Genomic DNA, 16,062 nt, shown 5'->3' on the forward strand with positions numbered 1-16,062 from the left:
TGGTGCTGTCTCAGCCAATGAGGGGGGAGAGTCCCGGGCAGCCAAGTCTCTTGTGCAACATTGCTGAATTGAGATGGGGCTCGGGTAGGTATTAGAGGGGCTGCTACACACAGAAGACTTTTGCATTAGGACAAAAAAAAAAACCTTCTGCCTTTACAACCATTTTAAGCCTGAGATCACGGGACATGTGGTTTACTGGATCAGTGAATGGGCTGCAAACTACATTACCTATGAATCCATACCTCCCAACTTTTTGAGACGAGGGACACCTATTAGCAAACATATGTAGGCATAAGACACGCCCCCTGTCACGCCTCCTTGAAGGAGAATTCTACAAAAATTATTTGTTAAATCCATGGGTGCTTTTTTTCTACCGCTGCTATTCCTTTGTATTGGCTTTTAACATTTACAAATGCAGCAATTTAAAAATTGCATGAAAGTTTAGCATTTAGAAACGTTTTTTTAATAAAAAGTGATAAAAAGATAAAAAGTGCATTTTATATACAACTATATAGATCAGACCAAAATGAGGGACTAATGAGGAGGAAAGAGGGACAGGGGGACTTCTTTCCAAATCAAGGACAGTTCCTTGAAATCAGGGACGGTTGGGAGCTGTGCATGAAGCCCTGGATACAAAGGAGAAGAGAGTGAGTTTCTTCCCGGGCAATCGACCACAGGTCTGGGAAGTGCAGTGCGGGAAACCAAGGAGGGCAGACCTGTTGCTCTGGTAACTGTGCATGTCACTAGGGAGACTAATGCCGCGTACACACGATTGGAATTCTCGTCGGAAAAAGCTCTGATGGTTTTTCCGATGGAATTCCGACGGAATTCGGCTCAAGCTGTCTTGCCTACACACGGTCACACCAAATTCCGATCGTTTATAACGCGGTGACGTACAACGGGACTAGAAAAAGGAAGTTCAATAGCCAGTAGCCAATAGCTTCTGTCTCGTAGTTGAATCTGAGCATGTGTGATTTTTGGCATGTCGGAATTGCATACACACGATCGCAATTTCCGATAGAAAGTTTTTCCGTCGGGAAAATTGAGAACATGCTATCAATTTTTGGCTGGCGGAAATTCAGAGAGCTAAATTCCGATGGAGCATACACACGGTCGCATTTTCTGATGAAAAAGCTCTCATCTGTCTTTTTCTGGCCGTGTGTACGCGGCATAAGACTGTACGGAGACTGAGATACTATTGCTGTGCTCTGCATATCCATAGAGCAGGAGGACACTGAGTCACTGAAAGGTCATTTCCAGTGCTGGGACCATTGCCATGTGTATGTACAGCAAAGGAATATCATGAGAGCCTGAGTGCTGGAACTGAGCCTTATGAAGACTTGATCGCAGGGGGTGAGCCCCAGGGTGACCGGATTTCTGAGGCCAACAGGTCTCCAAGTGTTCTGGACTGGACTTGTGTACCAGGAGTGATAAGTGGAATCAGCTGTGCTCATCCCATCACTGTCAGGGAAAAAACGTGCTGCAGAGTTTTTGCCAGAACAGGCATTCCTTCAGCTTCTGTTCTGGTGACGGTTGGAAGACTTTGGATTTCCCATAACTTTCTGACCTGGTGGCAATGATCACCAGACAAATAGAGGGTGTAAACCTTGCTAGTGGGGACACAGACAGTACAAAAATACCTGATAACTAAACCAACTAAACCCAGCCTGATTGTATACCAACAGGACATACAGCGTGGACCGCAGAAGAACCGTGTTACTCCGGAAACATTAAATGCCTTTATTTATACCATTTTTGTGAGTAGCCATTTGGCTTTGATTTTTAATGATTAAATTGTGTTTTTTAATACTGCACTTAGTGTGGCGCACCTGTTCTTTCTTCTTTTTGTGATTCTAGAGTTTCTGCTTCTACTCTAAAGGTTGCTGCCTACGGTGCTTCCCTATGAACTTATCTTATTTTATTGGAATGACTTGGACTAATCTTTATTGATTTATTTTAAGCACCATTCATTTTTTGTGCCCCCTCTCCCCCCTTGTAAGTAATTTTGGATATGCAGTTGATTTTTGCCCCATTAATTTTCTTTTTTCGTGCTCATATAGAATGGATAGCTGTCAGAAAGGTAAAGTTTCTTCTCCAGAAGTTGTCCATTAGGGGGTGGATTGGTGCGCGATTCAGCGCATCACACAGCTCCATTTTTTTTTCTTCTTGAACTTTATTTGAAGTATACAAACATACACTTCATTCATGTGCAGCATTCACATTGTACCGTACAGCAGCGCAGCTCCAGGCTGGCGTTTTACAATGCAGAATAATGTGGATTATAGGCAGTCATGGTCGTTCTGTTCTTTCTGGACATCACTGACAAGGCTGTGGAGGGGGATGGGCGAGAGCGTTTTAATATTGGCAAATCCTGTGGGTGCGAATTTCACACCTTTCTTGTAAGAGTTCTTCACAGATGTCCATCACACTATTTGTGTGACTGATGACAGACAGCCTTGTGAAGCTGTGGGCCTTTTACAACTTAATATATACAGCATCTCACAAATGCGAATACATCCCTCACATTTTTGTAAGTATCTTATTATATCTTTTCATGTGACAACACTGAAGAAACAACACTTTGATACACTGTAAAGTAGTGAGTGTACAGCATGTATAAAAGTGTTTAAATTTGCTGTCCCCTCAAAATAACTCAACATAAAGCCATTAATGTCTAAACGGCTGGCAACAAAAGTGAGTACACCCCTAAGTGAAAATGTCCAAATTGGGCCCAATTATCCATTTTCCCTACCCGGTGTCATGTGACTCATTAGTGTTACAAGGTCTCAGGTGTGAATGGGGAGCAGGTGTGTTAAATTTGCTGTTATCGCTCTCACTCCCTCATACTGGTCACTGGAAGTTCAACATGGCACCTCATGGCAAAGAACTCTCTGAGGATCTAAAAAATAATAATTTGTTGCTCTACATAAAGATGGCCTAGGCTATAAGAAGATTGCCAAGACCCTGAAACTGAGCTGCAGCACGGTGGCCAAGACCATACAGCGGTTTAACAGGACAGGTTCCACTCAGAACAGGCCTCGCCATGGTCAACCAAAGAAGTTGAGGTCACGTGCTCAGCATCATATCCAGAGGTTATCTTTGGGAAATAGACATATGAGTGCTGCCAGCATTGCTGCAGAGGTTGAAGGGGTGGGGGGTCAGCCTGTCAGTGCTCAGACCATATGCCGCACACTGCATCAAATTGGTCTGCATGGCTGTCGTCCCAGAAGGAAGCCTCTTCTAAAGATGATGCACAAGAAATTCCGAAAACAGTTTGCTGAAGATAAGCAGACTAAGGGCATGGATTACTGGAACCATGTCCTGTGGTCTGATGAGAACAAGATAAACTGTGTGATGGCAACCAGGTGAGGAGTACAAAGACAAGTGTGTCTTGCCTACAGTCAAGCATGGTGGTGGGAGTGTCATGGTCTGGGGCTGCATGACTGCTGCCAGCACTGGGGAGCTACAGATCATTGAGGGAACCATGAATGCCAACATGTTCTGTGATATACTGAAGCGGAGCGTGATTCCCTCCCTTCAGAGCACAGGGCAGTATTCCAAAATAATAATGACCCCAAACACACCTCCTAGACAACCACTGTCTTGCTAAAGAAGCTCAGGGTAAAGGTGATGGACTGGCCAAGCATGTATCCAGATCTAAACCCTATTGAGCATCTGTGGGGCATCTTCAAATGGAAGGTGGGGAAGCACAAGGTCTCTAACATCCATCAGCTCTGTGATGCCATCATGGAGGAGTGGAAGAGGACTCCAGTGGCAACCTGTGAAGCTCTGGTGAACTCCATGTCCAAGAGGGCTAAGACAGTGCTGAAAAATAGTGGTGGCCACACAAAATATTGACACTTTGGGCCCAATTTGGACATTTTCACTTAGGGGTGTATTCACTTTTGTTGCCAGAAGTTTAGACATTAACCACTTAATAACCGGCCCATAGCCGAATGATGGCTACAAGGCGGTTTGTTAACTCTGGGAGGGCGTCCTCCCAGAATTCCACTCTCGCACGCCCCTGGGGCATGCACCTGAGAACTTCCATGACCGCTGGGTCCAGAGGACCCAGCGCATCGCGGATCACAGTGAGCTGCCGCAGATCTCGGCCGCTTACCACATGATCGCTCCATCAAATGACGGAGCGATCACATGTAAACAAACCGGTGTGATTCCCGGTTCCTCCCTCCCCTCTCTGCCTAGTGTGAGGGGAGAGGGGAGAGATCGGTGGCAGCAACGCTGTGGGCTGCTCGTGTAGTGCCCACAGCACTGCTTAGTGACAGATCCATCCATGCTCACCCATCCATACTCTGCATACCCAGCCATACTCTGCATACCCATCCATACTCTGCATACTCTGAATACCCATCCATACTCGGCATACTCTGAATACCCATCCATACTCTGCATACGCTGAATACCCATCCATACTCTGCATACTCTGAATACCCCTCCATACTCTGCATACTCTGAATACCCATCCATACTCTGCATACTCTGAATACCTATCCATACTCTGCATAATCTGAATACCCATCCATACTCTGCATATGCTGAATACCCATCCATACTCTGAATACCCATCCATACTCTGCATACTCTGAATACCCATCCATACTCTGCATACCCATCCATACTCTGCATACTCTGAATACCCTTCCATAGTCTGCATACTCTGCATACTCATCCATACTCTGATAGCCCATCCATACTCTGCATACTCTGAATACCCATACATACTCTGCATACCCATCCATACTCTGCATACCCATACATCCATACTCTGCATACCCATACATCCATCCTCAACAATACTCATCCATCCACCCATGCTCAGCCATCCCATCCACCCCCATCCATAATTAGCAATACCGATCCATACTCAGATATACCCAGCTGTACTCAGCCATACCCAGCCATACTCAGCAATACCCAGCCATACTCAATCGTACTCAGTCATACCCAGCAATACTCAGCCGTACCTGGCCATACTCATTCATGCTCAGCCATCGCCATCCACGACTCATCCATTCTCATTCATGCTCATCTATGCCGCATCCATGCCACTACAGTGCCTCACAAAAGTGTAATAGATAGTCAAATTAGATTTGGAACTTATGTCCCTAGAACACCTGGCGGTGCTCCCTGCATGTTGGTCCTCTGTATATGGCCAGGCTGTGGAAAAGTCTCACACATGTGGTATTGCCATACTCAGGAGGAGTAGGAGAATCTATTTTGGGGTGTAATTTTTGCCATGTACATGTTATGTGTTAGAAATATTGTGTAAATGGGCAACCTTGTGTAAAAATAGAATGTGTTTTCATTTTCTTTACACATATTCCAAAAACTTGTAGAAAAAAAATGACATGTTCAAAAGATTTGATATACCTCATAGATTACACACTGGGTTGTTTTCTTTCCAAAATGGGGTAATTTTTGGGGCGTTTCTATTGTCCTGGTACTCCAGGGCCTTCAAAATTGTAAGAGGTAGTCAAGAAATTATATGTGTAATTTATGCTCCAAGAATGCCTGATGGCGCTCCCTGCATGTTGGACCTCTGTGGCCACGCTGTGTAAAAGTCTCACATATGTGGTATCACCATACTTAGAAGGAGTAGTAGAATGTGTTTTGGGGTGTAATTTGTGCTATGCCTATGCTGTGTGTGAGAAATAACCTGCTAATATAACAATTTTGTGGAAAAAAAAAGAAAAGAAAATCTTGATTTCGCAAAGAATTGTGAAAAAAAATTACAACTTCAAAAAACTCACCATGCATCTTACTAAATACCTTTGAATGTCTACTTTCCAAAAAGGCATCATTTAGGGGGTATTTGTACTTTCCTGGCTTGTTTTGGTCTCAAGAAATGAAATAGGCCGTTAGTACTTCAGGTGTGATCAATTTTCAGAGATTGGCACCATAGCTTGTGGACTCTATAACTTTCACAAAGTCCTAATAATATACACTGATTTGGGTTATTTTTTACCAAAGATATGTAGTGGTATAAATTTTGTCCAAAATATATGAAGAAAAATGACTAATTTGCAAAATTTTATAACAGAAACGAAGAAAAATGCATTTTTTTTACAGAACTTTTGGTCTATTTTCTTTTATAGCGCAAAAAAAACCAAAAAAACCCAGCTGTGATTAAATACCACCAAAAGAAAGCTCTATTTGTGTGAAAAAAAAGTACAAAAATTTCAAATAGGTACAGTGTTGCATGACTAAGTAATTGTCATTCAAAATGTGAGAGCACCGAAAGCTGAAAATTGGTCTGGTTATTAAGGGGGTTTAAGTGCCTAGTGGTCAAGTGGTTAATGGCTGTGTGTTGAGTTAATTTGAGGAGAAAACTAATTCACACTGTTATACAAGCTGTAAACTAACTACTTTACATTGTAGCAAAGTGTAATTTCTTCAGTGTTGTCACATGAAAAGATAGGATAAAATATTTACAAAAATGTGAGGGGTGTACTAAATTTTGTGAGCTACTGTACATTAGGGATGAGCCGAACACCCCCCTATGCATTAAGATAAAAAGCCTTCTGTGTGCAGCAGCCGCCTCAGCATCCCCTAATACTTACCTGAGACCCATCTCTATCCAGCGATGTCCATGAGTCCCTCGGCCATCCTGGACTCTTCTCCTGATTGGCTGAGACACCGCAGTGGTGCCATTGGCTCCCGCGTCTGTCAATCATAGTCATTTAGCCAATCAAGAGAGAGAGGGGGCTGGGCCGAATGGCAGCTCTGTGTCTGAATGGACACACAGAGCTGCAGCTCGGCTGCCCCCATAGCAAGCTGCTTGCTGTGGGGGCACACGACAGGAGGGTGGGGCCAGGAGCAGCGAAGAAGGACCCAAGAAGTGGAGGATCCAGGCTGCTCTGTGAAAATCCACTGCACAAAGAAGGTAAGTATAATATGTTTGTTATTTTAAACAAAAAAAATAAAAACAAGACTTTACAATCACTTTAATTGTAACCTTCCTTTGCTGTATAACAAAGGCTTTTTTATAAACTACACACTGAACTATGCTGCTTCATGCAAGTAATAACACTTCTCGACAACCTTCATATTTATACAACTTGTTGAGAATAAAAAATATATATATTTAACAATGTTTATTGGATAGTACTTTTTCCTAGTACTTCAGCAAAGATCTAAAATGGGCCATATGCCGGTAGAATTTTGTTCAAAGAAGTTGTTTTTGAAACATTTGTTCAATTGTTGATCTAGTAATGGGGTAAAATCTGACATCTTTTTGGACCATGCTGATAAGAAACATCAAAGGAGAAGGATGGAAATTCTTTCTCAAATACATCTGATTTATTGTAATGTGCATCCTGAAATTAAACATAAAAACATTGGCATGGCAATCAAACAAAAATGTTCAGGGTTTACGATAGAAAGACAATTAAATGCTCTAATGAATCATTTTTACGAATTTCCATACGACCTCATGGCCAACTTTTAACTCCCTATCATCATCTCATTTTAGCCCCACTGAGACAGAACACACAATACCTCAAAAAGTGACCTCCAGCACCTGTTTATGAGTCTTATTTAGCAGCGGTTTGGAAACAAAGCCAGACGTGTAATTTCAGGATGTACAGTGTGTACCCACATGAAAGTAAACCTTTTCCTTTCACACCAAACCACATGAGCTTTTAAAACATCTGACAATCATGTATTTGGTTGATAACAAAGGTGTAGCTACAGCCTTGGTAGTGGTAGCGTGTGGCTGCTGTGGGGGTCTGACCACATAATTATTCTGTCCAATTTATTTACAGTTCAGCCAACTTTATCTGTCAGGGGACAATAGATACATACAGTACCTGCTAAACATCCCAATGAGAGAGCCTGGACTTTCTGTCCCTTGAAATCTCTCTGTTCAAGTCTGACCCGCAAAAAAAAAAAATTTCTTGCTGGAAAATTTAAACCATAATAACTTGTTCCCATTTAGATATATGTATGTCAACAATGTACAGTATGCATAGCCAAGATTTTCTTACATTTTACATAGTGTAGGGTAGGGTTGTGCTGGAGACGCATGAGGAAGAAAGATAAATTCTCTCTAATGTAAGGGTAATTCCCTGATAGAAGTTGTCTCTGGAGCAACTGTATTGGAAGAGTTCCCCTCTATTCCTATTCTACTGAAAACTCAGAAATTTGGATTTCTCATCACTTTATTTTGATGACAGTGGTTATTAGGAAAAATAAAGAAGGTGAATTTACCCAGCGGGGACACTTACAGCAATAAAAACCTGGTGTTCAAAGAGGAAAGCACCAAACACATGTAATACATTTCAAGGGCTATGTAGCAACCCTTTAACCCCCAAAGCATGTGAGATACCTCAAAGTTAATGTGTTCTAGCATTTCACCTCAGGGTCCAGTCCTCAGCAATAGTGTAGCAAAGTGGATAGATGGGCACCATTCATGGACACCCATGGACTAGGCATACTCCAGGTGACGGTCAAAAAGTACTTACAGCCTTCATATATGGAGAACCTTCAAGCCAAACTAGCTTTCTGTGAAATCAGCTCCTGACCGAAAGACTCTTTTTTGGTTTAGCTACTGACTTCTTTGGGCCACCACACTTCAACCAAGGACCAAGCTTTACCCAGCTTCCCAGGTACCCCAGTCCAGCTTAAGTTCCTCCATGAAGCTTCAATCCCCTTTCCAACATACTGAGTCTTGAAACTAGGTCTCTATCCAGGCACATGGTCTCCCTCCTCAGGCAGCAGGTCTGAGAGGGTTGGACAGCCACCTACATCACTCCCACCAGGCCTCCTGCTTGGGGGAAAACAGACTACATAAGGTGCCAAGGTCATACAGTATCTCACAAAAATGAGTACAACCCTCACATTTTTGTAAATACTTTATACTGTATCTTTTCATGTGACAACACAGAAGAAATTGAACTTTGCTACAATGTAAATTAGTGAGTGTACAGCTTGTATAACACTGGCAACAAAAGTGAGTACACCCCTAAGTGAAAATGTCCAAACTGGGCCCAAAGTGTCAATATTTTGCAAGGCCACCATTATTTTACAGCACTGCCTTAACTCTCTTGGGCATGGAGTTCACCAGAGCTTCACAGGTTGCCACTGGAGTCCTCTTCCACTCCTCCATAATGACCTCACAGAGCTGGTGGATGTTAGAGACCTTGCGCTCCTCCACCTTCCGTTTGAGGATGCCCCACAGATGCTCAATAGGGTTCAGGTGTGGAGACATGCTTAGCTAGTCCAACACCTTTACCCTGAGCTTCTTTAGCAAGGCAGTGGTTGTCTTGGAGGTGTGTTTGGGGTCATTATCATGTTGAAATACTGCCATGCGGCCCAGTCTCTGAAGGGAGGGGATCATGCTCTGCTTCACTATGTCACAGTACGTGTTAACACATTCTTGTTTTAAAGTGCCAGGGACTCATGAGGTGGTGCCTGGTCTTCACATTGTGATGTGACTAAGTGGTAATGCAGCAGACTGGGTGGTCATCCTCTGTGTAGGGTTTTGCACCCCATATGATATATAGGGTGACTGGCTAAGAAGTAATTCAGTGCTTAACCAGTAGAGATCTAATGAGACCTTGAGGCAAAGAAGGCACATTGGTGGTTCCTTGGAGGTTTGTGGGATCAGCAGGTGGCAACCATGGTTAACCACTTTCATGAGGGTAGAGCATGGGTCATGCTTACAGGTGGGCAAAGAATACAAAGATACAATGTCATCAGTACCACAACATCAGTCATTTCTACCAGAGGCATTTAGGGTGGAGAGGCTCTGTGATTATCCTTTAAATCTTAGTATTGTTGAAAAAATCCAAACACCTGACATTCCATACCCAAAACAGTGAACAACATGCAAGTAAAAAAAAGTCAAATAAAAAATTGACTTTCAGAAAAATGATACCATAGCTTCTTTAAATTCAGCATTTATCTGCTATTAATATTGTCAAACTGTTTCTTATTATTTGTCAAAATATTGGAACAATGGTTTCATTATTTCTTACCATCTTTGAACTCTTTTAGTCATCTATAATTTACTTACCTTTTAACCCATTGGGGACATATCATGGTGTGTCCCTACTTTGTTTTGGTGTGTCCCTACTCTTTCCTCTGTATTGTCTCTGCTTCCCTATCCAGATTTTCATCGTTTGATAACCTTCCATGATCTTTTCATTCTTCATCCTCCTCTTCTCCATATCAGTTTTCACTGTTATACCGGTTATAGTGCATTGAGCCTGCCCATACATGGATCTTGAATCTTGGACGGTTCCTGCTGAACCAGTCGAGATTGGAACCATGTATAGCCTGGCTAACTCTCCTCCTGCCACCCCTCTCCCCAACCCCATCTTTTCCCACCTGGACCTACCTGTTTAATTAGTGGTTTTGGCTACCTTTTTGCTGTTTTTGGCCCATGAAAAGGCCCTCATGCAACACCCTACTATAAGTCTGCTAAATTTACTGATGCAAATGTTGTTTGTTGTTTGTGATGACGTTATTTTGTTACGACGGGACTATGTTCAGGCTAGTAGCCAAAAGCTTTGGTCTAGGAATTTGATCTGAGCATGCCTGGCACTTTGTCCATTGGAGTAGGCTACACATGATCGGAGTATGTCCAATAGGAGCATTTTGTCGGACAATTTTACCGGCAAGTTGGAAAAATTGGTCCGTCGGATATTCCAACGGAAACAGTCCGATGCAGACCACACACAGTCGGAATATCCGACAAAACGGTCCGATAGAAAACATTCTGACGGAATCCCCGACCGGGTGTACAAGCACTTAGAGGTTTAGAGCCTGCATAGGCGTCACTGTTGTTGGCCCCTCTTAACTCTTTTACTGCCAATGTAATTTTTGGTAATGGTATTGCACTTAAATTGCATGTAAATAGCACCTAAAATGCACCGCGGGGGGGGGGGGGGTGAACTAGCCCTAAGGTTTCCATGTTTTCTGGGGAAAAAATACCAACCATATGATTTCTTTCCTATTAAAGTATGTCTAACACCAAAACTTTATTTTAGTTCTAGATAAAGTAGGGAGGTACCGAAACCCTGGTCAGATTTTTATTACTGTTTTTGTCCTCTCTGGGGAAATTCCACCTTTTTGTCCTGGACATCATTGTCACCAGAATACGCAGTGATGGGAAAAAACATTAAAGTTGTCAAAAAAACAGGAGTAGAAGGGAAATCATCCAACTTGGGGCATTGGTTTTTCTAACAATGCTCATAACAGGCATATTTTCTTTGTTTTAGGGCTCTTTCACACCTTGTCATCAATGCAGGCTCAACACAAATCCGATTGCTGTCTATGTACCCAATTCACACCAAAACATTGTGTTGCTGTGTGCTAAGGAAAATGTAGACATGCTGCAAAAAAAAAAAAAAGAAGCAATACTGTAATGTGGTTTACAGCACATCACAATTCACTGCACATGCATTATATGTAGAAAATAATGCATGCTGTGTGGTGTGAATTAGCCTGAAGGGCTTCCTTTTGTGTCCCCTGGACAAGAAGTGAAAGGAAATCTCCCCAACTACCCACAGCAAAAAATAAAAGATGGATCTTCAAAAGCTATAAAAAAAAGTCTAACTTTGGATATACTAATATTAGCATAAAGCTGGATTTGTATTAGTCGTGCTGGCAAAACACTGCCAAGAGGCAACCCTATGCCTATCATTTACTATATATTTATCTGAATGTCCTATTCTTGAAATACCAGTCAACTTGAAATCACAGGCACATTTTTAATACTCATAAGCACCACTCCCTGTTGAACATAGAGGTACAGCTCCATGGGCACCACATACAGCATCAGTGGTTGTTTGGAATGTTGTAATGGTCACATGATCAGGATGTTTAGCACAAGGGACAAAATGCTGAGGAGGGGCTTAATACCTTCCCAGTAGACAGCATCAAGAAGTGTCTAATGGGAGACACCTACTGTTGGACACTGAAACTACACTATTCAGATGTAGGAACACAGTACCACCAGCAGGTGATCCAGTTCTTGACAGGAAGATCAGTTTCTGTGCAAATTTCAAGTTTCTCAGCACTGAAGACGACTTCAGCAGCGTGTTCAGCAAGAAAGGTGAAAAGGTATTCTTTTTCCCTTTGCAGGTATAGCTTGCTATGAATATTTTGCATATTTTATGGTTGCTTGACCCTAGACTATATGATGCATCTGTAAAATGTTGGTTTCAGCAATAATGGGTCTGCTTTGAGTGCCTCTGCACATAGTCACAGTCACTGTCAGTCACAATGAGTAGCAATCACAGTTTTTGATGACAAGCACAAAAAGATGAAAAACAGCTAACATAACTGTTTTGGACACATTAGCATAGCAACACTTCATGGCCCACAGTAATATTATGTTGCAATAGTTGGCTGCAGTTCTTTGTCAGTAATATAGTAGGAGGAATATGATATTAGTCACTTGATATTTCGTGAGATGTAATCAATACTCCAAGGACTGATTCACATCTATGCAATGCTTTTTTGGTGCATTACATTTTAGGTGTGCTGTTATAGAACTCTATAGAACTCGCATTTTAATGAAAGTGCACCAAAGATGCAGCATGCAGGACATATTTGAATGCATCACACATAAAATGCACAGGTTTGAACTGGGCCGCCTAAACGTCACAAATCTTTAAAACCTCATGCACACTGCAGCAAAATACACCTGTTTTACAGGTATTTTATGTTTTTTTTCTGCCTCTAAATGCCCCTCTGTGTTAGCCTAGGTGTCCATGCACACATAGGCACACAATCCCCCCCACGTGCCTGGACCTGGCTGCTCCTGCCCCCTCCACAGCCCAGGGAGCGCGGGGTGGGTGGCAGAGCAGAGAGCCTGTAACTGACAGTCACTAGCTCACTGCTCAGCTGTGTTTGATCGCTCGGTTCTCAGTCTTAGAGCTGACGGGGATCCGATGCTGCATCCACCTAGATAAGTATGATTCTGAAAAAAAACAAAAGCATTCCCATACTTCTCTTTTAATATTCTGACCAATTGAATGAATGAATGGCCAAAATGCTTGACACATCTGAATGAGTACAGCCTGATGCAAAAAAAATAAAATAAGTGTAGGTCTAGCATGACTGAGCACATGGTAAGCAGGGAGTGACAGGGTTAACTGGTATGCAGTTTGGCCACTTACCTAATTGTTGTGTTTAACAGGGAGGAGTGGCTGCAGGGGGGTCATCCTAGATGTGTGGGTCAGTTCCGGTAAAGACACGTGGGATGGAACGTTCCCGCTCCGCCGGTCCTGTATTGGATCAGTTCATCGTTATGTGTTCTTAATGATCTGGAGGTTGGGGTCTTTGGAGGCATTTTTTTTTATATAATCTTTATTTATAGAAAGTTTTCTTTATGACATAGCAAACAGGTTTAGCAAACACATAGAAAAATGTCCAGCCTCGTATCCATGTAATATACTAGGCCCGATTGGCCATCCAACAAAGAGGATCTAAGAGACGGAGGTGTCTGTTGCTTGGTCGGAAAAAAACATATGAGTCCAAACATTGTTAGGGTGCCCCCAATCACTCTGTTGTGTATACAGGGTAATTACAGAAGGATATCATCAGGTCGCATGCAAACAAACAAAATAAAACAAGAAAAAAGAAAAAAACCCCAATAAAGGGCGTGCTCATAGGCATATCTGCAGTACATAGTTTAACTGTTATTTCGGATCAATACTCATTATATTAGCTACTCTCCCCCTGCTGGAGACCGGTTCATTGGACGTGGGTCTGTGGTGTCTGCTGTGGTATATTGAATACATGCAGCGCATGTACTATACCACCTGTCATACCTATCCCTGCACCTCGCCATCCATTCCCCTGCAGCCTTGATCTTATTCACCACCCAGGTCCAGTCTAAACGACTAGGTATTTGGTTATTTTTCCAGTAAACTGGAATCAGTCTCCTAGCTGCATTCAGGAGATGATTTTCGGGAAAGGCCGAGAGGGATGGTGGGGACATGCAGAAGGAAGCCAAGTGGAGAATCAGGTAGGTCCACATCTAGAATAACCTTGATCTGGGTCCTAATATCTTGCCAGAAGGGGCGTATCTTAGGACACTCCCACCATATATGTAGGAATGAACCCCTATGGCCACCTTCCCGCCAACATTCATCTGAAGACAGTGGGTATATTTGTTTAAGCCTGGTGGGTAACCCGTACCATCTAGTCAGTACTATTTTCCTGCATGTTTTTGTGTGAGACGATACCGTTGGCTAAGTTGAACATTAGTGAATTCATGTTGCAAGTCCCTCTCCCATTCCCAAATGTAGGTGGGTCTCCCAGGGGGCCCCTGTGTCTGAAAGAGTTCGTAAAGAACAGATATGGAGTGTGGGATCGCATTGGAGGACATGCACAGCTTCTCAAACTGCGTAGAGGAAGTGGGTGAGCGTATGGCGTGTGGTAATCGACGCGCAAAATGCTGAAACTGCCCATGTCTCCAGCATCCATCGGAAATCCTCCATAGAGGGCTCTAAACTCCTCCTGGGGAGAACCAGGGGAAACCTCGTAGGGGTGCCAGTGGGGAGAATGGGGGGACAAGCTGTCCTGATTTGTTTAGGGCATCCCAAATTTTGAAAGCATGGGTGGTCAGAGGGGAGACATAGGCCGACAAGCCTCTACATGCCTCGGGGAGCCAGGGGGCGTGTGATAAATTGCGGCCCGCCAAAAATTTTTCTAATGGTACCCACTCCCTAGTAAATATCCCATGGTGCCAGTCCAATATCCGTTGGAGGGCAATAGCTTCATAGTACTTGCGTACATCTGGGACTCCCAGGCCTCCCATCTGCTTGGGTCTCTGTAAGGTATGGAGAGCCAAACGGGGGCTCCGTCCCTGCCAGATATATTTAAGGAAAGCGCCATTAATGCTCGAAAAGAAAGACCTGGGTAGTGAGATCAACACCATTTGGAGAAAAAACAAAATGCGGGGTAGAACGTTCATCTTTAACACACTGACTCGGCCCATCCAGGAAAAGGCCTCCCTATCCCATCGAAGCAGATCAGCTTTAATAATAGAAAGCAACTGAGCATAGTTACTGTTATACATTTGAGAATAGAGGGGGGTTAGGTAGACCCTAAATATTTCATGTGTGTGCTACACCAAGTAAAGGGAAAAGAGGACTGCAACTATGTACGCAGGCTTGGGGAAATATTTTGTGACAGAATTTATGACTTAGAATAATTAATTTTGAAATTTGAGACAAAACCAAACTTTTCCAATTCTGTCATAATGTTAGGGAGGGAAATCAGTGGGTCTACCACATAGAATAGGATGTCGTCTGCATATGCAGAGAGTTTATGTTCTTTTGATCCGACACTAAGACCTTTAATATTGGGACTGTATTGAATCCTGTTTAGCAGGGGTTCTAGGGTGAGGGGGATTATAAGAGGGGACAGCGGGCACCCCTGTCTGGTCCCATTTTCAATGGGGAATGTTTTTGAGAGTACTCCATTCACCTTGACTTGGGCTTCCGGGCGCCTATACAAAGGGGATACCCAAGAAAGCATCTTGGGTCCGAGTCCCAATCTAGTCAGCACCGAATGAAGATATATCCAGTCCACCCTGTCAAACACCTTTTCGGCATCAGTGGAGAGCAAAACACAGGGTGAATGGTCAGTCCGCGCTCGAAACCCAATGGGTCAGCTGGATAGCTCGGTTAGAATTATCCCGCACCTCCCTCCCGGCTATGAACCCCATCTGGTCAGGATGGATAAGGCCGCGTACACACGGGCGGACTGTATGGCCTACTTAGTCCGTCGAAACACATTTCAGCGGACAGTCCGCTCGTGTGTGGGCTTCAGCGGACTTTTTCAGCGTGCAGTCTGGCGTACTAAGTATTTCGGAATTTCCGTAATTCTGTCCGTCATACTTTGGTTTCAGCAGACAATCCACTCGTCAGTAGGCTAGTTCGACGGACTAAGAATGGCGCATGCTCAGAAAGGATTTACACGGCGGAAGGTTGCATTGCTGTGTATTGGACTTCCTATTTCTAGTCCCGTCGTACGTGCCGTACACGTCATCGCGCAAGCTTTCATCGGACTGTTTGGCTATCT

General features: G+C 43.3%; 1 protein-coding gene across 6 annotated transcripts in view; it reads left to right on the forward strand.

Moving 5' to 3' along the window:
- SPI1 (Spi-1 proto-oncogene) overlaps nt 1-16,062 on the forward strand; it is a 108,797-nt gene that overhangs the window by 61,589 nt on the left and 31,146 nt on the right. The gene's annotated exons all lie outside the window — the stretch shown is intronic.

Source organism: Lithobates pipiens, unplaced genomic scaffold (genome assembly GCF_037356315.1).
Source record: "Lithobates pipiens isolate NorthernLeopardFrog02 unplaced genomic scaffold, aLitPip1_a1.2 Scaffold_10, whole genome shotgun sequence".
Classification (NCBI taxonomy): Eukaryota; Metazoa; Chordata; class Amphibia; order Anura; family Ranidae; genus Lithobates; species Lithobates pipiens.